The following is a 24,889-nucleotide window of genomic DNA, read 5'->3' as shown; positions in this document are numbered from 1 at the left end:
TGGAACTTGAGCATGTGCTTAAGTGCTTTGCTGAAACAGAGCCTTAGCCAATAACTATTTAAAATGGTTTTCAGCATATTTGATGGGGTATTTGGAATCCTTATCTTTTTAAATAAATTCAGAACCTTTCCCTCATTTCACATGCACACTCTGTGGTTAGATTGTGATGAAATTTAATTGTCTAATTGAAATCTGAATCATTCTGGGTTACAATTTGTCTGAAAAATGCCACACCACATCAAGTTGCTTTCCTCTATTTGTTTTGTGTTTTAACCAAAAGCTTCAAAAATAGATGAAAAATATAAAATGTACCATTGCCATGCTGTGCATTTAAGAATACCAGCTTCTCTCAAGCTTCTTTACTTAGTCACTGTAAGCTAAATGATCTGTTGTATTTTTGCACGAACTATAAAATCACTCCCCAGGCCATTTGTGCTTAATTGGTAACACCCTTTTACAAACAGCTCAGCAATCAAGGAAATGTTTTTAAACAGTGTAATATGTAACAAGGCAACATGTGATTAAAATTCAGTATATTATCTCTCTTGGTATTTTATTACTGCAGGTGCACAGCAGTCGTGATCAGAGGCATGCTGTGGGCAAGATTGCAATGAATTGAAAGCACTTCTATTTATACACCTGCACTCACAAAAGATTCTGAATGTAAAGAGGAGGAGGCCAGGTTGAGAAACTAAGACAACAACTCAAACTATACTGACACAGTGGTGAATTAATCCCTTCCTTAGGGGAAAATCTGTGGGAAGGGTACAAACAGTTCTCAGAACAGTCTTACTATTACCCCAAGCCTGCAGGTGTTCAACATTTTTAAGGGATGTATACAAATAGGCAGTAAAGGCCTGATCAAACCCCTCTCAAAGTGAAGAGGAGTCTTGCTTTTGATCCAAGAAGTTGGCTCAGACCTCGAAGGAAGAGCATTTTCCCTTACCTACCTTTTCCCCAATGAAGAGAGGCAAGACTTAGGAAACAGTTATTCACAATAATGTCACATACATCTTGCTGACATACAGTGTCAGTGTGTAGATGGTGTGTTCTTAAGATAAAATTAAGAGCATGCAACTTGACAACTGTCATAACACTGGTCTACAATTTTTGAGAAGTCGTCTGCTTCAGAGATAAAATGTGCTATTATGTATTTTGATGTGCTGAATTCAAATATGACAATTAAAACAACTGATTGGCTACTGTTTCTAAGAGATTTAAGTTTTTACATTTTATGTCTATGTATATTGTGTAGATAGTAGAGTTTTAATCATAAATTGTAAACCTAGGTCTTTTCATGTGTTTATGGTTGCTTTACATGATAATATTTCACCTGTCCTGTTTATGTAACACTTGAAAAATCAGCAAAAGGGTTATATAAATAAAATTTATTATGAAACAAAAGGCAAAAAGCTATTATGTACATAGTTTAGTCCTATTCAGTGTCTACTCGACGCTTCTTGGCTTGTCTCTTGTATTCATTAATTGGAGCATCTCTTGTCACTGTCCAGCAATAGTCTGCAAACATTGATGGGCTCCATTTGCCCTGATAGCCTGCCAGGAGATTCCACTGCTTTAGTCTGGAGCCCAACAGCTCTGCCTTACTCTTGGGTAGTTCCAAATCCCTGACAAGGTCATTCAGTTCACCTTGTGTTAGGAGGTGTGGTTCAGAGGGGGGAGGATGGGAGAAAATGTGGGTCCTGTGACATTGATGGTTCAGGACTAGAAGTTTCATCCTCTTCCTCTTCCTCGTCTGACTCAAGTGAGAATGATTCTGGTGCATCAGGAACCGGCAGTCCTTCTCCATGGGGTACTGGGCGTATAGCTGATGGAATGTTTGGGTAATGCACAGTCCACTTTTTCTTCTTTGACACACCTTTCCCAACTGGAGGCACCATGCAGAAGTAACAATTGCTGGTATGATCTGTTGACTCTCTCCAAATCATTGGCACTGCAAAAGGCATAGATTTCCTTTTCCTGTTCAACCACTGGCGAAGATTTGTTGCACAAGTGTTGCAGCATATGTGTGGGGCCCACCTCTTGTCCTGATCTCCAATTTTGCAGCCAAAATAAAGGTGATAGGCTTTCTTAACCGTAGTGATTATACTGCGCTTTTGTGATGCAAAAGTCACTTCACCACAAACATAGCAGAAGTTATCTGCACTGTTCACACAAGTACGAGGCATCTCTGCTCACTTTGGCTAAACAGAAATGTGTCCCTTTGCAAAATCAAACCCTGACAAATAAGAGAGCACAACACTGTATGATTTCTAGAGCTGATATAGGGCAATTTGTTCAGCAGAGTGATGTAAGCTTCGTTATGATTGCATCATCCATGACTTCTAGGAATAACATGATGCAATTCATATCATGTATGACGCAATACCAGCTTCAGATTGCGTCATTCATTGTTTTGCCTAAAAAGCAAGTACTGTCCAAACCCAGTCATAGATTTATTCATAGATCCAGTCAAAGATGTATTTTAGTCATTTCTGGTTTAAATTGAGATCCCTTCCCTTTATAACTCACTTATCCTCCGCCATTCCCAAGTCAAGGGTCGTATATACTGACCCAATAGCATATCTTGAAAACTAGAGCCAATCAACAATTTTAAGCATCATTTTCGTTCTCAGTGACCCAGAATTAGTAAAGTTGGACTACATTTATTTCAGAAGCATTTTGGCTGTAGAGCAGTGTAATCACAGACATAAGGTCAAGTTTTGCTTTGGCTGATGCTTTTCAGGGTAGTGGAAACATTAGCAGCCTCTGCTCCTTCATTGTTGCTGGTCCAGGCAGATTCCATGAGGAGTTTAAAAGGACACAGGTGGCGAGTTACCTTAGCTGCTCCTTTGAGGAGCAGCATACATTCCAGAAATGTACGAAAGCCACACTGTGACTTAGATAGAACTCTGTTGATAACTTGGACGAGGAGCTGGTTGCATGTATCTTACTAGCCATGGGAAGCAAGGAGATGCAGTGATAATTACCACAGTTGTGTGCCTACGTCTCTGTGCTTATAGATAGTGATGATATTGGCATGTTTCAGCTCCTATGATATGATTTCTTGAAGCAGGACCCTTGAGGAAAACCTTAAAAAGCTTGTCAATGAGAAGATTTCCTCCATGTTTGACAACTTCAGCTGGAATGGCATCGGGCCCAGGAGATTTGTTGTTTTTCATTGCTTGGACACGCTTCAGCACCTCCGCTCGTGTGTGTGGATCGGCAAGTACTAGATGCAGGCAGGTTATGGAAATGGTGGCTCATCAGAAATAGTAGACAGATGATTAAGAAATTCACTACTGGATTCATGGCACCATTTAGCAGTGCGAATCTGTGATGAGTAACTCACAATCAGCTCTTGTTAGTGGTGTTGAGGCCGATTGAGTAGGGCTGTATGCAGCTTTGACTGCATCGTATAGAAGCTTTTGGAGTCATGTTTTTCAGCAAGGACCTGCAATTAATCTGCTTTGTGGTCAAACCACATATTTTGCATATGGCGGAGTTTGTGGTAGAGAGTGCTGCAAGCTTCTTTATATCTGGCTTGTTTCAACTCAGAGAATGGGTCAACTAAGAACACATCATGGGTTTGCCATTTGGCAACAAGATGATGTGCTTATTCAGGATTATTATTATCAAATCTGTCTTCATGATGGTGTTTTGTATATCCAGCACAGTTCACAACAGTCTATAATGTAGATTGTATCACACAGGGATCTGGTCACAGAGTGCACTTACCAGTAGGGGCACCTCCTCCTTTCCAATCTGGGGATCAGCTCTTTCCAGGTCCAAAGCTCCCTTCTGCTGCTTGTTGCAGACCCTGCCATCTCTCTCCCTCTCTGCAACTCAGGGTGCTCTGTCTTCGTGGCCTGGCCCTCTGGCCAGGTCACTGTAGTCCTTGCCTTCCATGGTAACGAAGTCTCTCCAGATCAGGGCTGGTAGGGGAACACAGGCCCACCCTCTACACTGGGTTCCAACTCAGGGACGCTATAACAAACAACTGTGGTCTGCTTTCCCTCAGACTCTGTTTCTCTTTCCCTGGACTCCTTCCTACAGCTTATGGCTCTCCCCTTCCCCCTGCCACCAACTCAAATTCCCTCTTCCCGGGCAGTGACAGAAGACTTTTTCCCTGCAGCCTCTTTCTGTTACCAGCTTCCTGGATTTGTCCTAGTCCTGCCTCTTCCTTCTCAGCTGGGCTCCATCATTATTCAGGGAATTATTTAGGCCACCAAATTCCCCTCAGCTGTGGCATACCTGATTAATTCACCCCTTCTCAGCCTCATTAACCCCTTCTGGGCTGGCATGGGGTGAACACCCCATCACAGATTCCCTTTCAACAGATACATCATCATCAATTGTTGGAAAAGTTTCCAAAACAGTTGCTAGCTCTGTGGATAATTGTTTAGTGGTTGACTGGTCTTTCAGCCAGGCAACATTTAGATGTTTTTACTCACTGTTTTTTACACACATCTCATAGGTCCTGCTGTCTGACCAACACATAATCAACCAAATGCCAATCATGTGAGCAAGGGTGCCTCCAGTTCCTTTTGTATTTGTTGGGGAGTGTGTGTGTGATAACTAATCAGTGCTCAATACATGTTGGCAATAAAAGTAAGCCTTTACTGTTCATCTTGCTGATGCCCCACCACATAGACTCATCATGGCCAACATGAGTGTGAAAGTCACCTGGGATAATCAGCTTGTCTTCACAGGGAGTCAATTGATCAGATCAATTAGATTGATGAGAGGAAAGAGCAATTTTACTTAAGAGTTAGTTGTCTATGTGTAGACACTGATAAGTGAAGCATAATGTCCTCCTCTCAGGGGCAGTTGGAGCTTCATCAATCTGTCATTTTATACCAGTGGACAGCTGTCCAATCAAGAGAGAAGATTCTTTCTAATTGCAAAGTGACTCTCACTTTGCATAGAGATCTGGTACCTGTAACAAAGTAGTGTACAGTTCAGATTATCTGAAACTCTCTTGTCCAGTGTTGACCCCCTGCCTGTATTATCTGAGGTAAGCCTTTGATCAAAGTAAATGCTGCAGGGTCTAGGACACTGCAAATATTACAAACTCAGCAGAAAAGTGCACAGAATGTATAAGTCAGCTGGGTTTCAGTCCCAGTGGCAATCCCTTTGATCAGAGGACATAACTCTCTTTCAGGTGTGTATGTGTTTGTGCGTGTGTGAGAGAGAATTACATTTGTATTGTACTTAAAAGATGATGTACACAGAGTGTTAGGAAGACTTAAGAGCCACAACAGAGAGGCTCCATCCCAAGGAGTGTCGTCACTCAGTTTAGGTTCAGGAGCCATAGTCTCTGCAGTTACTCAAGTTCATCAATCTGAGTGTTAAGGAGTCCATAAAATACATTTTCAGCTCATAGAACTCTCACAGACAGAAAAAACATGATAAATGATCCAAAAATAAATTACTGCGCCCTCTAAAAATACTCAAACACGTTGGTCCTCTTTCAGGACTGCTTGAGACAGTGTTTCAAGCAAATGTTAGGACTACTGCTAAACACAAAAAAACACTAAGTGCTTAACTCATTGTGGTGGGTGCAGGGAGTACAATTTGCACAATTCTGCGCTCACATGGATGATTGTGCTGGGGGGGGGTGCAAGCAGAGGGAAGATTCTGGCTTTGGCAGGCAGTTTTAAATTCTGGCTGGGGTGCTTTAGGAGCCCTGCATGCAAAGTCTCTTCAGAAGGAATGCTGAATCCTATCTCCACTGAGTTGTCTGCATGCACTCCCTGTGGACCCAAGTCACCTTTGGAGTGACACCATCTCTCCCTAGGGCCCTCTGTGACTAGAGAGTGTAGGCACCTTGTGCTGCTGTTCCTGGTGCCCTTTCTGCCACAAGAGATGAGATGTTTCAAGGTATTTTGGTGCCTAAAGATGCAGATAGATGCCTAGCAGGGTTGTTAAAAGTGCTGATGCATTTAAATCCCACTGATTTCAATGGGAGTTATGTGCACAGGTACTCTTGAAAATCCCACTAGGCATCTATTTGGATTTTTAGGTGCCTAAATACTTTTACAGCTCTGGACATAAGAGCCTAGAATCTCTACTCTCATGTCTCCAAAACACATTGTCCCTTGAGGCTCAGGCTTACCCCAAATTTGCCCACAGTGGGAGCTCATATATAAAACATTTAAAACAGAAAGTTTTTTTCTTGGTTACAAAATCATCTTTATAGTAGGAAGCTGTATAGCTAGAACTCTTAACTGCAGAATCGAAATGGTGACTCTACAATGTAGAAGACTGTTTTGAAGGTGACCGGATACCTACTGTAATTCACATCTTTAGCCTCAGCTGCAGATTTGACATCATTTTTTTAAAATATGGGAGTCAATGCAATTCACACAGCAGGGTAGTTCTCTGTGCAAGTATAACACTGCATTGTTGAAAGGGATTCTAGTTTAAGGATGCATCTAAAAAGCAAGATTGTTTCAAATTGGCAGCTTGTTGTGTGCATCACTGATGTTCTAACAGGTTACAGTCAAAAGTGACAGACTGAGTTTGCAGATATACAGCCGAGTCTTATTATTTGCAAAGACAGACTTGTCAGAGTGATAAAACATTTTCAGTTGCAGATTTCAAAAACATTTTTGATGCACTAGAATGACTTAAACCTCAAATGATTTATCTTTGTCCTTACTTGGAAAGGATTCTTTCACTATACTTGATTTTGTTACCCTGCATGTCTATAGAAAACAGATATTTCACTAATAAACATATGTTGTCATGGCTTATGTACAAAAGCAGAACAGTTTCCTACCAAAACTGCCTAGAGACCATGAGCATAAGCCAAAACCTGGATTTGTTTTGATGTGATACAACTTACAACACAGCTACAGTTTCATGCAGAAAAGATATTTGGAAAGGACAAAATAGGGGATGCTCTAATAAGGACTGTCAAACTATCTGCTGAATCAGTCTGTCTAATCTTCTGATGTAGTGACCATCATTGTGGTATCTGATTCCATACAAAACCTACATTCAGAGAATGTTAAATGTCCAAAGTAAGGAGATACTAAAGGTAAGGTTTCCCATGCAATCTTAGCTCTACCCCCTTATGTATATCCATTATGATAGCCTTTGTGCTACTTTTCAAATGCAACTTAATGTGTACTGTATTTCCTGCCTTTTGATACAAGTGTAGTATCTTGTAATTTTTAAATGTTTGTGTACCTGCACTACTCTCATTGTCCTAATGATCCACTGTTGACTTTGGCCAAAATTTTCAAACGTGGCTATCTGTTTTGGGTGCCCAGCATGAGACACCTTTTGAAGGAGCCTGATTTTCAGAAGGTAGATTTTTTTTTCTGGAAATCATGCTATTTTAGGGGTGTTAAATTGGGTACCCCAGATCACTAGTCTTTTCTGTATATCTTGGCCCATGTCTTTTTAATACAGTTTCTCTTTAAATGTGTGTAGACTTGCGGACTCACCACTGCGGCACCTCCTGCTGGTTACTTTTGGGAATTAGCTCTGTTCCAGCTCCAGAGCGCCCTCTGCAGGCCGGTGATCTACCTGTCCTCTGGCCCCATGTCCCTCCCTGGACCCGGTGCCCCTTTATGTGGAGTGCTGCCCTCAAGCAGTCACCCCTTTCTCAGAGGATTTCCCCTTCCTGGGGGACCCCCACCCTCTATTCCCACTTTGCCTCAGTATATGGCTACTGCCCAGTCTCCGTCTAGCCCCCATTCACCGGGGCAGACTGCAGTATCAGCCACTCATCATAGGCAACGGGGTTTGGACCTGCTGCCCTAGCCTACCCCTGTGCTGCCCTCTGCAACCGCCAGTACCTTTTAGCCTAATGCTAGGCCTCAGCCTGGGGCTTTCTAGGCTAGAGCTCCCCCGCTCCTCAGCCTGTCCTCAGCCCTGCTCCCCTCAGGTACTTTGTCTCTAGCTCCCGGCAGCCAGGCCCATCTCCCTCTACAGCTAGAGAGAGACTGACTGCTTCTAGCTCCTCTGGCCTTCTTATGAGGACTCGCTGCCCAGTTTGGGGCGTGGCCCCAGCTGCAGCCACTTCCCCAATCAGCCCAGCCTAAAGGCTGCTTTCTCCCGCCACAGCCCCTTCCCAGGGCTGTTTTTAATCCTTCCAGGGCAGGAGCAGGGGTCCACCCTGCTACAATGTGTATTTTAATAATATAGTCAGATGTATTTATATACTTTCTTTTAAAATAGGAGCAGTAATTAATAAGCTTGTTTTGTAGTTCTGACTTACCTGACCTCCTCCTAAATTTGCTGCATGTGTGTACTAATACAATGCTCTGCATCTTCTCCAATGAGGCATCTTTTTTTGCTTCTCTCTTCAATCCAATATTTGTAGCCATGTCCATTTCCTCTTACTACAAATGGATTGCATGCTGGGCATTTACCAGTTTCCTATCAGAGTTCTGTGGATCTTAGTCCTTTCTACTCATTTTTTTTTTTTACTACAAAAGGGAACATATGGCCCTAGAGATCTCAACACGATTAGCAAAAGTTCTTCTAACTTTAAAGACCAGGGATTAGACCAGTACATTTTAAGATGTAGAGGTGACAACCCTGTTTAATTCATGTTATAATCACCTCCCAATTGAATTTGGATCTAAGTTATTTATCCACGTTCATCTCTTCCAGTGTAAAATGACCAAAGAATATAATTCTTCTTTGTACTCAAGAGAGGAAATCTCTTTTACTATTTAAAAACTGGTACTACAAGAATTGTTTTAAGACAAAGTTTCACATTACAAGTAAAGCTATTTTTAAAGTAAAATTTCACTGATACTTTTTTGTTTTTCCTTGCATTTTGAAACTGCATCAAAATTTGAAATGTGTTCACCGGCTGTATAGTTGGTTGAAAAGTGAGAAAATATAGTCAACATATTTTTTCTGTTTCCAATGCATTTTGAAAATTTGACAAAAATGTTGACCAGCTGTAATTGGTTAAGTTGTAATGCTCAACTTAAACGCTTTAGTCAGTATTTGAACTGAAAAAAGCATAAAGTATGAAGCGATTATTGGCATCTTGCTGGAAGTGCATTACACTGGTACTCCAAGATCTGCACTGGCCCTCTGTTGGTGACTTGGTGGAGTTTAAGATGTTTGTCGTAACCTATAAATCTCCAAAGGGCCTGAGATCTGCCTACCTAAGAGACCGTCTTTTTCCTGGTGACAAACTGTTACTGCTTCAATCAGTAGAGTCATGCCGGCTGATTGTTGTCTTCAGTGCTTAGCTAAATGGTTGGCCATAGTGATCATTCGTCATTTGGTCCGTTCCTGTGTGGCTGCAAGGGTTTGACAGGCTGAGAGTCCAACGTCTGAACACACTTGATGTACCCATGTAATAGGGGGTCTGCCTCTGGGCCACTTCCATCCCCTGGTGGTGGAATTTTATTCTGGATGTTACAAGCCACCTGCAGAATGGCATTCACTGGAACGTGTTATGTCATTTTCATGATATGTCCAAAAAGCATAAGACGCAATCTGTGGACAATGGCCCGTAGTCTGTAGACTTGAACGTCTATAAACATCTGCATTACAAATAAAATCTTTCCATTTTATGCCCAATATGCAACATTGGCATTTTGTGAGGAAAGCCTCCAGCTTTGACCAGTCTGAACGGCGCAGTGTCCATGTTTTGCAACCATACAGCAGTACAGAGAAGATGAAGCTCGAATAGGTCCTGAATTTGGTTGTCAGGCCAAGATGATGTTGATTCCCTATTTGTTGTAAATGACCCATGGCAGATGCTGCGATGTCCATCCAGTGGAAAACCTCCATGTGAGAGTTGGAGGAACTGGTGAATATAGAACCAAAATAGCAAAAGCTGAAGACTGCTTCAACAGTTTCATTATTCAAAGAGATTGGAGTCACAGGTGGACATGATTCTAGATTTTTCAGCTTTGTCTTTGACTATGAAACATGGAGGCCAACTGTAGCCGCCGACTCCTCCATTTGCTGGAGTGCCTCATGAAACTTGTCAGGGCTCTATACTAGAACAACATCATCATCATCCACATAGTCAAGGTCTGAGAGCAAGAGATCACCGATCTTAATGTCTATCTGGTACCCCCTTCTTATAAAAGAAGGGCTGCTGGCAATGCACTCTTGGTGCTCTGAATCTTGCTTCCTGCCCTTTAAAATATTTAATGGTTTGTGAGAAATACACTCTTAATTCTAAAGGTCCGATTGTTTCTCCAGTCCCAAGACTTTGAAGCTTGAAAGTATGGGGTCAAATCCACCCTTAAATGAACATTTTTAATTTCCATTGAAATCAACCCAAGTTGCAAGTATGCCTTCAAAAACAGTATATTACCTATATGTGGTATTACCTACCCAAAAGAGGTGCATTTTGTTTCCTTGTGTTCTTTTGCCAAGCAGGCCTCTGTAGTCCTGTCTGGCTGGCATAGATCCTGGAGGGTAATATCATTAATGCCAATCAACATAAGTTTATGGAAAATAGATCCTGTCAAACTAACTTGATATCTTTTTTGATGACATTATCAACCAAACTTGTAAAGTTTTGACGTAATACACTTAGACTTCTGTAAGGTATTTGACTTGTTATCAAGAACATTTTGATAAAAAAAACTAGAATGATAAAAATTATCATGGCGCACATTAAATGGATTAAAATTGGCTAACTGATAGGGCTGAAAATTTAATTGCAAATAGGGAATGGTCATTGAATGCGTGTATTTCTAGTGAGGTCCTGTAAGGATCAGTTTCTGACCCTATGTTATTTAACACTTATTAATAACCTGGAAGAAAACATAAAATCATCACTCATAGGTCGACACAAAAATTAAGGGAGTGGGAAATAATGATGAGGACAGGTCACTGCTTCAGTATGATCTGGATGATTTGGTGAACTGGGCACAAGCAAACAATATGCATTTTAATATGGCTAAATATGAACGTATACATCTAGGAAAAAAGTGTGTAGGCCATACTTCTCTGATGGGGGACTCTATCCTGGGAAAGAGTGACTCTGAAAAAGATTTGGGGGTCGCAGTGGCTAATCAAATGAACATGAGCTCCCAATGTGACACTAGGGCCAAAAGAGCTAATTCGATCCTTGGATGCATAAACGGGGGAATCTCGAGTAGGAATAGGGAGGTTATTTTACCTCTGTATTTGGCACTGGTGCCACCGCTGCTGGAATAGTGCATCCAGTTTTGGTGTCCACAAATCAAGAAGGTTGTTGATCAATTTGAAGAGGGTTCGGAGAAAAGCCACGAGAATGATTAAAGGATTAGAAAACCTGCCTTTCAAGGACAGACTCAAAAATTTCATTCAATTTAGCTGAAGAATGAGAAGGTTAAGGAGTGATTGATCACAGTCTCTGAGTAGCTACATGGGGAACAAATATTTAATAATGGGCTCTTCAGTCTAGCAGAGAAAGGTATTACAATGGCTGGAAGTTGAAACTAGACAAATTCAGCCTGGAAATAAGGTGTAAAGTTTTAACAGTGAGAGTAATTAACCATTGGAGCAATTTACCAAGGATTGTAGAGGATTCTTCATCACTGACAATTTTTAAATCTAGATTGGATGTTTTTCTAAGCGAGATGCTCTAGGAATTATTGTGGGGAAGCTCTGTAGTCTGTATTATACAGGAGGTCAGACTAGATGATCACAATGGCCCCTTGTGGCAATAGATTCTATGTAATTGTACTTGCCCAAGATATCTTGCCAACAGTGGTGTTTCAAAATCCACTTCTCAGTCATAATGACTTTGTATTTTAATACTCTTCACTTGTATAGGACCTTTCATCTGAGGACTCAAACTGTTTTAGAAATATTTATTAAGATTAGTTCTGTTATCCCCATTTTACTGAAACAAGCCATCAAGGCACTTGAGAGTAAGTGATTTATCCAAACTCTCACAGGAAGTCATTAACATCAATGAGCTCAGTAAACCTGTTTCCCTGTCCTGTGATTTCACTAGAAGGCAGTGCTCCCTCTGCAAGGCACATCCATGACTGACGTGACCAGCAGATTTTCATCAGTAATTTCTTAATAAATGTGTTGACTGACTGTCCAGGACAACGCTTTTGTCAGATTCAGCAATCGGGGCAAATATCCTGAAACACTGTGTGTTCATCAAGTAATGTGTTTCAGTACTGGGAGCAAACTCCTCAAGCTACGCGTCTATTATTGTGTGGCTTATGTCATATATATTGGTTCATATGGTGATCACTCAACAGTCAAATGTATGTGCAGTCAAATAACATATGACAGCCTCTTCATAACCTGGGTCAGAAGTGATTTGACACTCATTGAGGAGAAGGGCATGTCACATACAGTTTCTCCCCATGCTATTTTGTGTCATTCTACTCTATTGTCTGGATGTGTTTTTGTATAAAATGTCAACCTCAGTGTTTGTCATTTGGTTTGTAGCTCAATGATGAGATGTACAAGCCAAAATATACAGTGACTGCTAGGAGGAGATTGAGTATTATTTAGCATTTAGAAGTGCTATGGAATTGAGAGGATTTTATACAGCAAATAATTCAGTGTGTTCCCTCCAGGAGTCTCAGACTTACAAACATTGTATACTTTGATGTGTCTGTATTACCAATGAGTTATAAAGAGACTAAGCCAAATTCATCCATGATGTATCTGTAGTGAATTGAATGACAGGCATTGAGGCAGACGTAGTATTACATGCTAGACATGTTGGGACAGTGGGGGAGAATATTACAACGTAATCTGAAGAGAAAATGGTGTGTAACATGCCTCTTTCTTCACCAGCATTCATGTCACATGATGCAGCAATCTCTTTTGCACTTTTCATCTGAGTTTCAGTATTCATATTTTGTGGCGTTGCTCTTATTTGCACGGATTACTCTTAACATAGGGCATGACATGTCTAATTTTTGTAATGTGTTGATTTTGCTTGTGATTGTGTGATCTGTCATCTGTACAGGAATGGTTGTTTGTCATGTTTGGATATGTCATATGTGCAAAAACATATTTTAAATGACGCGTTGATTTCTGGACAGTGAATAATCCTTTCAGTTCACCACACTGATTTCCTTAACTGCTGACTCTGAGTATGTATCTCTGTAAATCAGGGGTGTGCAAACTTTTCGGCCTCAGGACCACATCTGGGAATAGAAATTGTATGACGGGCCGTGAATGCTCACAAAATTGGGGTTGGGGATGTGGGCTCCAGGATGAGGCCAGAAATCAGGAGCTCAGGGTGTGGGAGGGGGCTCTGGGCTGGGACAGGGGGTTGGGGTGCAGGAAGGAGTGCAGGTTCCAGCTGGGGTTGCAGGCTCTGCGGTGGGGCTGGGGATGAGAGGTTTGGGGTATAGGAGGGTGCTCTGGGCTGGGATCGAGGGGTTCGGAAGGAGGGAGGGGGATCACGACTGGGGCTGGGGCGTGGGGAGAGGCTCGGGGGTGTAGGTTCTGAATGGTGCTTACCTCAAGCAGCTCCTGGAAGCAGCGGCATGTCCCTTCTCCGGCTCCTATGCGGAGATGTGGTCAGGCGGCTCTGCATGCTGCCCTGTCCACAGGCACCGCCCCTGCAGCTCCCATTGGAACAGGGCAATTGGAGTGCCTAGGAGCTGGAGCAAGGCCATGCCATGGCTTCTGGGAGCTGTGTGGTGTGGCCCCGATCCTGCACCCTGGCTGGAGTGCTGGAGCAAGGCAAACCCCAGACCCTGCTCCCCAGCAGGAGCTCACGGGCCATAGTTTGCCCACCCCTGCTGTAAATACATGCATTGTAAGTTTGAATCTTCGTTGCCTTTCACTTTGTGTAGTCACTTTCACCTGTGCAAAGTAGGTAGTAATACAGTGGAGAATAAAGCCTATTTGTGTACAATCAAGTTTCCGGTCCTCTTCTATTTGACTACATGTATATGTGGTCTTATATGTACTCATTTTTGGCAGGCGGAGTCAGCACTAAAATACAATAGGTATCAGCTGTGTTATAGTGGTGTACTGGTTTTGAATGGTAGCATGCAGTAATAGTATTTCGGCATAAGACCCCTTTTAAAAATGAAATCAATACCCTCTTTCGGAATATGTGCCCTTGTACAAATATGATTTTGCAGTATTTAAAACCACATTCTTCTATCTTGCGACAAATACAGGCTGGTTACATTGATAATCCTTATAATGTCCTATAAAATTTAGTAGAAAATTATGTATTTTTCAATACATTTTGATCAATCATATAGAACTTAATAGGGAATTATCCCTCCTGCAGAATTCTACAAGTGGTTAAAAAAAACCTTTGGAAAGGCTTTCATTCTTTATTAAATTCCAGAGGTGTTTAGAGTAATTCATAATCTATAAAATGAGAAAGTTCATCCTTTAGAAATATGACTGGAAGAAAGGTGGAGAATATTTACTTTTTATCCAAAGTTGAGAGTGGATAATAGAAGATACCATGTGAAATTACAAAGGGAATGGAGCATCCTAGAGATTTTGATCTAATGCAAGTGAACTAAATCTGATTTAGGGCATACCCCTAGATATGCCTGTGCAACTCAGCCAAAGCTGCTGTTGACGTCAGTGGGATTGACATGTACGGTGTCTAAGGCAGAATCTGGCTATTAGGATCATTACTGTCAACGGGAGCTACAAAAGCTGTTGCCTGAGTTATGTGAGTACAAGGTGTAGGGATTGGACAGGGCTGCAGATCCACTGCTTGATGGGCTGTAATTGGCTTTTGGTAGGATTGTGGCCATAATCCTGCCCCTGCTGTGTGTGATGTGGTGTTGGCCAGCCGGCTCTGGCAGGTGCAGGTACATGAAGGGTGATAGAGCATAATCCCCTTGAGATCAAGGAACATAGGAACACAGGAGAGGATGGTACTTCCTAGGTCATTGAGTTCAGTCCCCTGCTATAATCCCCTTTGTAAATTTATCAAGCTCCATCCTCAAACTAGTACCCCCACTACTTCTGCTGGGAAGACTGTTGCAGGGTCGTCCATTGGGTTTAGTGTGTGGTACACTAAGTTTCATATCCGAGGCATGACTCCCCCGTTTCTCCACCACAGCAGCAGTGAATTCTGCTTTGAATTGCAATTTGTGAATGTGTGAAATAATTTAAAATCAGAAGTTAGTATTGTCTCAAATACTAAAATGAGTCCCACAATCAATAGTGCGATGTAACATGATGTAATGAATGCTGTTTAAATGCACATTGCCACAGTAATTGCAGTATTCTGCAGAACTCATGAGGCATTCCATAGAACAGCTAGGATTCTGAGAGAAGAATTAAATGCCCTTTACCAAGATTGTCTTTAAGATAGTTCCTATTGTAAAGGTTTTTGACATTTCTAGAGGTGTTGATTCCAAGGATAACACACACTGGGCTAGATCCTCAGGTGAGGCATATCAGTTGCGGATCTGACACAGTATTTCTTATTGCTTTAAAACTAAGAGGGAAAATGTTGGGAAGAGATTTCGTGACCCATCAGAGGAAAAACAATAACTGATTTATTGCACTTCAACCGATATCCAGAGGGAAGATCCCAGCCGTCTGCTAAGACACTGGCAAGGGTTATTTTAGATTCTATATATAATAGAATGTTTGACACAGTTAGTTTCTATTTGACTCTTTTCAACACAGTCTCATCCAGAGAAATTTCTGATTTCACCCTGGCAGCTAGAGGTTCTGTTATCAGTCTATAAAACTGTGGAAATCAGGGGCATCCTAGTAGCTGCCACACTCGTGTCTGAGACATGAGTACTGGTAATCACAGAAACAAAGGACAAAACTTATCCAGGAAAAATAATCCCCAGAATCTTAAATATAAGCTTTCTGGAGACACTATCAAAAGCCTTTTCAGCTTTGAGAGCACTGGCACGTATACTGCATGTGGGAAATGTTGCCCAACACCTGCCTACATTATGCTTAATTCTAGCCAGTGCTATTAATCTCTGATTTTCAAATGTACTAAAATTCTCAGAACTGAACTGAATAACCCTGAACCAACTTGGCCAAAAGGCCAATTTCACTCATCTGTGCACCATAGATAAATAGTGTATTCGTCATTCCTCTGTCCTGATCTAGGATGACAGTTCTTTTCCTCCCTCTAAACAGTGGTGGCAGATCTTAAATTCAGAGTGATGAATGCATTTTCTTAGCAGACACTGAATGTCACCATCAGTTGTTTTCTGCGTTCAGACCTCACATGTCAGAATAGGAACATTTGTCAGTTTATGGGGGAAAAAAATCTATATGATTACCTCAGAAACGCATTCTGTATCATTCATGGTTTTCCTCAATCAAAAACAATCCGTAGCAATATTTCACCATCTTCAAGTTTCTGCTCTATGTAAAAACAGTTCTTCTTCTACTTTTCTCCCCAGGAGCTGGAAGGATCTTCCTTCTCTTTGCTTTTCTTCCCTTTTCTCTCTTTTCCAATTTCTATGTTTCTGAAGTTTTCTGACTTCTCTCCATCTCACCTCTTCACTTTGGACCCATCTCCTCCTGTTTCCTTCCCTCCCTGCTCTGTTTTTCTCCCCCCATCTCAACTATTACTTGCTCTTCTCTGGCTCCTTTGTGTCTGCCTTCCAGTCATTGCTTCCTTGCTAAATATAATTGTTGCTCCTTCATGTACTTCCTCAGTCTCTCTGCTTACTGAGTCTTCCTCCTCCTTCTATCTCTCCCTCTGTATATTCCTGAGACACACTCTCCATTTTTCCTCTCTAGATTCATGCCTTGATTAATCCTGTCCAGTCTCATGCTTGCTGTTAATACTTCCATATTAATGGCTGTCAAATCTAACTCTCGTCCACTCACTTCTCTTCCTCTGTCTAGGCTTTTTCTCTCTGTCATAACATTTTTCCCAGATCTGGACCTTAGCGTCCAAAATATGGGTGTTAGCATGAAAACCTCCAAGCTTAGTTACCAGCTTGGACCTGGTAAAGCTGCCACCAGCCAGGGATCTATACAGTGCCTGGCGCACTGTGGTCTCCCCAAAACCTTCCCTGGGAGACCCCCAGACTCAGATTCCTTGAGTCTCACAACAAAGGGGAATAAACATTTCCCTTCCTCCCCTCCGGGTGTTCCCTCCCTGGGTTCCTGGAGAGATATACAGAAGCAAGCTCCGTGAATCTAAACAGAGGGACTCCACCCTCCCTATTTCCAGTCCTGGAAAACACAAGTACTTCCCCCCCTCACCCAGAGGGTATGCAAAGTCAGGCTTAGTAAATCTAACACAAAGAGATTTTCCCCCTGACTTCTTCCTCCCACTAATTCCCTGGTGAGCTGCAGACTCAATTCCCTAGAGTCCCCACTAAAGAAAAACTCCAAAAGGTCTTAAAAATAAAGCTTTATATAAAAAGAAAGAAAAGGACATAAAAATGGTCTCTCTGTATTAAGGTGACAAATACAGGGTCATTTGCTTAAAAGAAAAAAATGAATAAACAGCCTTATCCAAAAAGAATACAGTTTAACACATTCCAGCAACTACACACATGTAAATACAAAAGAAAACAATATAAACCTATGGTCTTCCTATCTTTGTGCTTATAACTTGGAAACAGAAGATTAGAAAGCTGGAGATAGAAAAATCACTCTCATAGCCGAGAGGGTCAGACACAAGACAAAGAACAAAGAACTTACACCCAAAACTTCCCTCCACCCAGATTTGAAAAAGTCTTGTTTCCTGATTGGTCCTCTGGTCAGGTGTTTCAGGTTACTCCTTTCCAGGTGAAAGAGACATTAACCCTTAGCTATCTGTTTATGACACTCTCTCTTTCTGAAATCCTCTGGGATGTTCCATCACTTGCTTAAATTAAACCTATCCAAACATCTTTCCACCTCTGTCTTCTGACTTCATTGTCTCTGACAACTCTGCTATTCTCCCAAACTTACTATCTTTGAGTTATCTTTGACTCCTCCCTCTCCATCTTTCTTCACTGCACATCAAAATCTAGCCTCTTCTTCCTCTATCACTTCTAATATCTACTCTTTCCTTTGCATCTCCGTTGCCCAAACTCTGACTGACGCCATCCTCCTTTCACAGATGGGTTATTGTAACTTCCTCTGGCTTTGCCCTTCTCTTCAATGTATTCAGAGAGCTGTAGTTAAAATAATTTTCCTTTTCCACTGCTCTGACTGCATCTCCACCCTTCTTGAATCCCTTCACTCACTCCATATCTTTCTTCATTTATTATTTTATTTTATTTATGTGTATCCTGGTTGCACCTAATGGCCCCAAACAGGGTTCATAGATTTATAGTTTCCAAGGTCAGAAGAGACCATTGTGATCATCCAATCTGACCTGCTGTATAACAGAGGACAGAGAACTGCCCCCAAATAATTCCTAGAATAGATCTTTTAGAAAAACATCTAATCTTGATTTAAAATGTATCAGTGATGAACCCTCCATGATCTGAATTTGTCTGGCTTCAACTTCCAGCCAACGGATTGTGTTATACCTTTCTCTGCGGGACTGATGAGCCCATTATTAAATATTTTCTCCTCATGTAGATATTTATGGAATGTGACCCGTAACCATCTATTTGTTAAGCTAAATTGATTGAGCTCCTTGAGTATGTAACTATAAAGACAGGTTTTTTGTAACCCTTTAATCCTTCTTATGGCTTTTTTCTGAACCCTCTCCAGTTTATCAACATCCTTCTTGAATTGTGAACACCAGAACTGGCCACAGTATTCTGGCAGCTATCGCACCAGTGCCAAATACAGAGGTAAAATAACCTCTCTCTTCCTACTCGAGATTCCCCAGTTTATGCATCCAATGATTGCTTTAGCTCTTTTGGCCACAGCATCACACTGGGAGCTTGTGTTTGGCTGATTATCTACCATGACCCCCTAATCTTTTTCAGTCACAGCTTTCCAGGACAGGATCCCCCATCATGGAAGTATGGCCTACACGTTTTGTTCCTAGATGTATACACTTACAGTTAGCCATATTAAAACATATGTGTCCAGTTTACAAAGTGATTCAGATCACTCTGTATCAATGACCTGTCCTCTTTATTATTTGCCACTCTCCCAATTTTTACATCATCTGCCAACTTTATCAGGGATGATTTTGTGTTTTCTTCCATGTTATTAATAAAAATGTTAAATAGCACAGGGCCAAGAACCAGTCCCTGGGGCACTCCTCAAAAACTCTAGAGACCCCATTAGAAGTGTCATTTAATGATGATTCCTAGTTTACCATTATATTTGGAGACCTATCAGCTAGCTAGATTTTAATCCCTGCTTCAAACCGCTTACAGTCTAAACCACAGGAGGGATGAATAGATATAGAGAAATAATGCAAAAAATGCAAATGTCATTCTAATATTTATATTTAATACTATGTAACAGGTCCAGTTGATCTCTCTCTGTTCTTTTCTGTCATCCATCACTATAGTATCTTAACTGCTATATCTTCCTTTTTCTCTGTAATACTGGCATTGAGAAACATTCATTATGGAGAAAATACAGACCCATGTGTGTTAAATTATGTAGCTTTGCACAGGTTCCTTTCCCTGATGTACCTCTAATAGAGCTAAATATTTTAGTGATGGCTGGCAACACCATCGTAGTTAACATTCTGTTAGCCTTGCATTATAGACACCCTTTGCTAGAGGTTTATAACTTGCCCAGTAAATTGGCTTGAGGCTTTAACTTGGCATAAGATTTCCCAGCTTTAATTATTTTTTTTCTTGAAACAAAACAAAAAAAAACCCTAAAAAACAAAATAAGGTCAAAATCAGTTTAACTGTTTAGTCAAAGGCAGCCAAAACCAACAGTATTTTGGCCAAACTCATGTCTTTTTTGTGTGTGTTATTCTAATTTAAAAGCAGTTTTGCTTTTTAAAATGAAATTTTGCAGGTAATTTGTGCATTATAAAGACTAGGGTCCCATTGGTATTTGTGTGTGTGTGTGCATGGAGTAACCTTTGCATTTTTTTAACCTAATAAGAACAAAGTGCTCCAAAGCTATATGTACCATGTAAATCAACCTGTATATTCTGCTTCTTTTAATTCTGCACTTGATACAAAAGGAGAACTGGATCACTCATTTAAAATGTGTTTAGGGCTAATCATATATAATCTCAGCAAAGGGGACCACTTCAAAGCTCAGTTTTTTTGTTTAAATACATCCATACAATTTTCTTTCAGTTTTCTCCTTTATTTAGTGTTCCATAGACACCTAAGGTGAAATCCTGGTCCAGCTGAAATCAATTGAAGTTTGACCACTGATTTCAATGTGGTCAGGATTTTATCCCTGATCCAAAGATCATTTGGGAGGGCGGGCGTATCTCTCACTGACTTAACTGGGCTTTGGACCGGACCACTGCTCTTGAATTTGCAAGTTTCCTTTCAAAGCTAATGAGGGGCAACTTTTACTTTTATAGCTCTGTTATCCAAATTCTTATGGCAATTATGCATAACACAATGTAGAATGCTCTTAAATCAGGGAGAAATCAGATATTGGTCAGGACACACTAAATTAGGGCTGGATATGCCTTTTAAAATGTGACACACTGAGGGCAAAGTTGAATTCAGAAGACTTTATTCCAAATTTACTTGATATAATTGATTTCAGTTACAACAGTAATTTTCCACAGTTAAAGTCTTGAGCCTGTTTCTGATCATACATATCGCTACACCTAACACCATACATTTCAAAAAGTGACCCTTGATTTATGCCAATGTGAGAATTCAATAAAAACAGATGTTACAAAATCAGGCCCTTTATCCTTCATGGTATCCCAAAACTCTGAATCAGAACACCTCCAGTTGTGGGAAAGTTGCTCAAGCCTATCTCAACTTTAATCCTTTTTTGCAATAATACCTCACATTTGAATAGCATTTGCTTAAAGTTTGATCCTGACCTGGGAATTTTGCTGCTCACTTCCATGGAAAACCTGGGTCCCTTATCCATGGGACCTGCTTCTTATGATAATTTGAAAATTTGTAGCAGAGGAGTAGGGCACAGGAGGATAAGGCGAATAGGAAGAGGGAGGGAGATACAGGATTTGGTTCCAAACCAGGTTTGTTTATACATGGTGGCCCAACTCCATAGCTGGTGTAAATCAATGGGGATCCAGTAAATTCAAGGAGTAGCACTGATTTACACCAGCTAAGGATCTGGAGTATTTTGTAATCAAACTCATTACACATATTAATAGTAAAAATAACAATAGTAAAAATAACAAACATTTAAACATCCACATATCTAACATTTGTTTCATGTAATCCTGCAGTTGACAAGACATATATAATTTTAATGTATGTTTCTATGTAATAGAAAATACTAATCCTCTTGACAGTTAGCAAAATTGCATGTTAAATAAATCAGCAGCATTAACCTCACATATATAAAAATAATCTTTGTTAAAGGTCAGTAAATGAGGTGGCAATAACCTCAGACTACTTTACGAAAAGAGAAACTGCTCCAACTCCACCTCAGCTTTCCCCCCCTCAACAACAAAAATGGCCAGGAATGCTACAGAAACATGATACTGCCAAAACAAAAAGTGCATTCAATGACCTGGGTTTGAGGAATGTCAAATTATGAATTTTTACAATTTACTTAGTTTCTCTTTAACGTCCACATTGAAATTCAGACGCATAACTGGTTGTGTTTCTGTAGCTGCTAGATAGGGTAGCTCCATGCACTTCTTTCCACAACACCTGTGTTTATGCTGAGGCCTTGGCAGTACATGATCTTCAAGCAATCCTTCACTCACAGCTTTCAGCTTGCTTTCAGCCATGGCGAGAAACACTGTCCCTGCACATTCACTAGCAAGCACTGTTAGAGTGTTGATTTAGGAGTCCGAAGCTTGGAATTTAATATAAATCAGTTTGTTGGACGCTCACTCCCATTGGAGAATGTTGCACAGACATCTACTTCAATCATAAACTGGAATTGATTATGAATTATAAATACTGCTGAACTTTTTTCATGATTGTTGCTGTTTTCATACATTTCCTTTCTTTTACGGCCTTAGGATTCATTTCACTGTTTTCGTCTGTCACTCTGATGGAAAACAAGGGAGCAAAATTTAAAAATTAGATTTAATTACTCTGCGAGGTAGGCAGTACAAAAAGTAACGTGAGCCAAATGCTCCCCTCCTCTGGAAAAACCCATAGGGGAGGAAAACTGGCTTGTATTCTCCATGAGAAGGGCCTTGAAGAGTTGCTGCTGCATTCACCCCTTTTAGTATGGGGGAGGGGTTGATTGCCTCCTGGAGAGAGAGTGAGGTGTGTCCTTCTTACCCTATAGATCCTCAGTCTGTACTGGAAAATGAGGTGCTGCAGTACTGCAGATCCTGGCAAGATGCTCTTTTCCTCTGCTGTTTCTGTGCCTGTCCTCACTTTAGCGGCACATCTCCCTGAAGAGTCTGACGGTCTTTGGCTACCCGTGCTCAGGACCGGTGCCAGTGTTTTTAGCGCCCTAGGCGCATGGCCATTTCGCCGCCCCGTGTGCTGCTCCCATGGCTCCGGTGGACCTGCCGCAGGCATTCCTGCGGAGGGGCCGCTGGTCTGCGGCTCCGGTGGAGCTGCCACAGGCGTGTCTGCTGGAGGTCCACCGGAGCCGCGGGAGCAACGGACTGTCCACAGGAATGCCTCGGCAGGTCCATCGAAGCCACCTCCCCCCCCCAGCAAAATGCCGTCCCCCAATAATCCTGGTGCCCTAGGCGATTGCCTGGGCCGCCTAAATGGAAACGCCAGCCCTGCCCATGCTGCACCTTATCCCCTCCATTTGAGGGGAGCAGAAGACAGCGAGGTAGAAGTTAATGCTGTGTTGAGCAGTATTAACTCCCACCTGGACTTACGCCAGGTTTTGAAAGGAGAATGCTGCACAGAGTGCCTGCTTAGGATCAACTCTTCTCCTAGAGTACTTTCACTTAAGCTCTGATTTGCTAATCCTCACCGTGCAGATTCCTGTTGTGGAATGTTTCAGCGAGAGATTTCTGTGAGTTCAGGGTAATACGCTATAGAGCTCCTGCTTCTTCTTTCACTGGCTTTCGTCTTAGGGCCCTTTTGTCTTTATTCTGGTCACATTTGCCTGCAGGAGAGTGGATCCAAACCTAAGAGTTATAACCTGTTATGTTCCTTTGGGCTTCAGACAGACTGTGCACTGGAAATTATTGCAGTATTCAGTGACTGGGCTAGATCCTCACCTGGTGTGAGTCAATGGAGCTCAAATGGAACGTTGCTGATTTACATCAGCTGTCTCAGATCTATTTTGTTGACTACTGCTTTGCACAATCAGGTTTAAGTTTGGGCCGCTACAGGATACGAGGATAAATCTGCAGGCCTTGTCAGCCTCCAGCAGGTAGCACCCTGGAAAAGCCAGCGTGGGTTCCTCTCTGAAAACAAAATGTGGCAGCTACAGCTTGCAAGAAAAGATATGGGAAAAGGTCCATAAAATGGGCAGGAGCCAATTCTGATAACCTGGGTTTGCAACCATCAAACATTAGGGTTTAAAAAGCAGAATATCTTCCAAGAAGCCTAGGTTCTCTTTCTTTTGAGATTAGCTGACTAGAGCACACACACACATTTAAATGATACATAAACCTCTTGGCAAGGGTGAGCGCTGATGCATTGGAACTAGTGGAGAATATTGTTTCCCCAGGCCCAGACATGAGATCATTTTCCTCAAGTGCTGGGTTTTGGCACATGAGTTTTTTCTCTGAGAAACATCACGGCCTCAAATGAGTTTATTATCCAGGTGTATTAAATGACTCTTTTTGGTGCAAATATGTAATTAACGCTGATGTTGGGAGCCTTGATTTCACAACATGGTGCTAGTGTGGAAGCTTCCCACTAACGTAATACCAGGGGGCTACTCCTATGGTTGGAAGGATTAGGATTTGTTAGCATTGCTCACTGGTGATTTCAATGCTGCTATTCTAGTGGCTCCCTTAGAGACATTTCAGTGCCAAATGGTTGTGAACTTAAAGTATATACCATTTTCTAATTTCTGTTATAGCTAACATGTTTAAATTACTATTCAGTCAGTCACTTTTGCAAGGTTGGCCTTAGGCATATATTGGGTCTAGCTACACTTTGGGGGCCCTCTTAGCTCTCCTTACGACCTTGTTCCTATAACCCCCTCATCTGTTGGCATGCCCTTAACCATCATCTTGAAAAGTAGACTTAAAGGCCCACCTGCATCTAGTGAAAAGCATCACAGTCCTTCCCACCTACTCTCCACCCCTCTTGCTACTGAAATCTCCTTTGCCCCAGAGACAAGTTCACAAACCTTCCACTCAGATGACAAGACCCTCTTAGCATCTTCCCTCTATCCTTCTCTGCCAAGACCTCAACCTTTTTGCATTGCCAGACTCTCACTCCAGCTTTACTGCTCACTTTGTGGAATTCTGCCTTACGTCCCTGTGTATCTTTTGAGCAGGCCACAAAAATCCCAGGGCTGTGTACCAAAGTTTTTGTGTACAGATCCCTTCTGTCTCCATCCCCTTGAGTTTCCCCTCTTCCTTTATCCACTCCTCTGAGTTGCTTTCATCTTAGAAACCCCTACAGCTATTTTTTAAAATAATGTATAAGTAAAACACATGTAAAATAAGAAGTAGTACCTGCCTTCATTCTGAGCACTTTGCTTTTTATGTTTTATCTTATTACCTCACCTTTCATCTGTGTGGGTGGTTCCCCCCACCCCCCCTTCTCTTAATCTCTTGCCCAAAGAGTTTACGTTCTGTCTTCCTTCATTTCCGTGGTGCCTAGCCAAATAGGGCTCGAAGTCTGTTTGGAGCCTAGGGCTGCTACTGCAATTAAATGCATAAATATATACTGTACACAAATATTAATATTTATTATTGCCTGCATAGTGTAGCTTTCACATCAGCACTTTGTTACCAAACTGATAGGTGCATAAGAAACTGATAAGATACAGTATATTAAGATGTTCTTTGAGCAGTGTCCCTATAGGTGCGCCACTCTAG

The 24,889-nt window shown here is 41.5% G+C and overlaps 1 protein-coding gene across 2 annotated transcripts in view; it reads left to right on the top strand.

Moving 5' to 3' along the window:
• CFAP299 (cilia and flagella associated protein 299) overlaps positions 1–24,889 on the top strand; it is a 420,872-nt gene that overhangs the window by 65,589 nt on the left and 330,394 nt on the right. The gene's annotated exons all lie outside the window — the stretch shown is intronic.

The sequence above is a fragment of the Gopherus evgoodei genome, chromosome 5 (assembly GCF_007399415.2).
Source record: "Gopherus evgoodei ecotype Sinaloan lineage chromosome 5, rGopEvg1_v1.p, whole genome shotgun sequence".
Classification (NCBI taxonomy): domain Eukaryota; kingdom Metazoa; phylum Chordata; order Testudines; family Testudinidae; genus Gopherus; species Gopherus evgoodei.
This window is presented reverse-complemented; position numbering and strand designations above follow the sequence as displayed.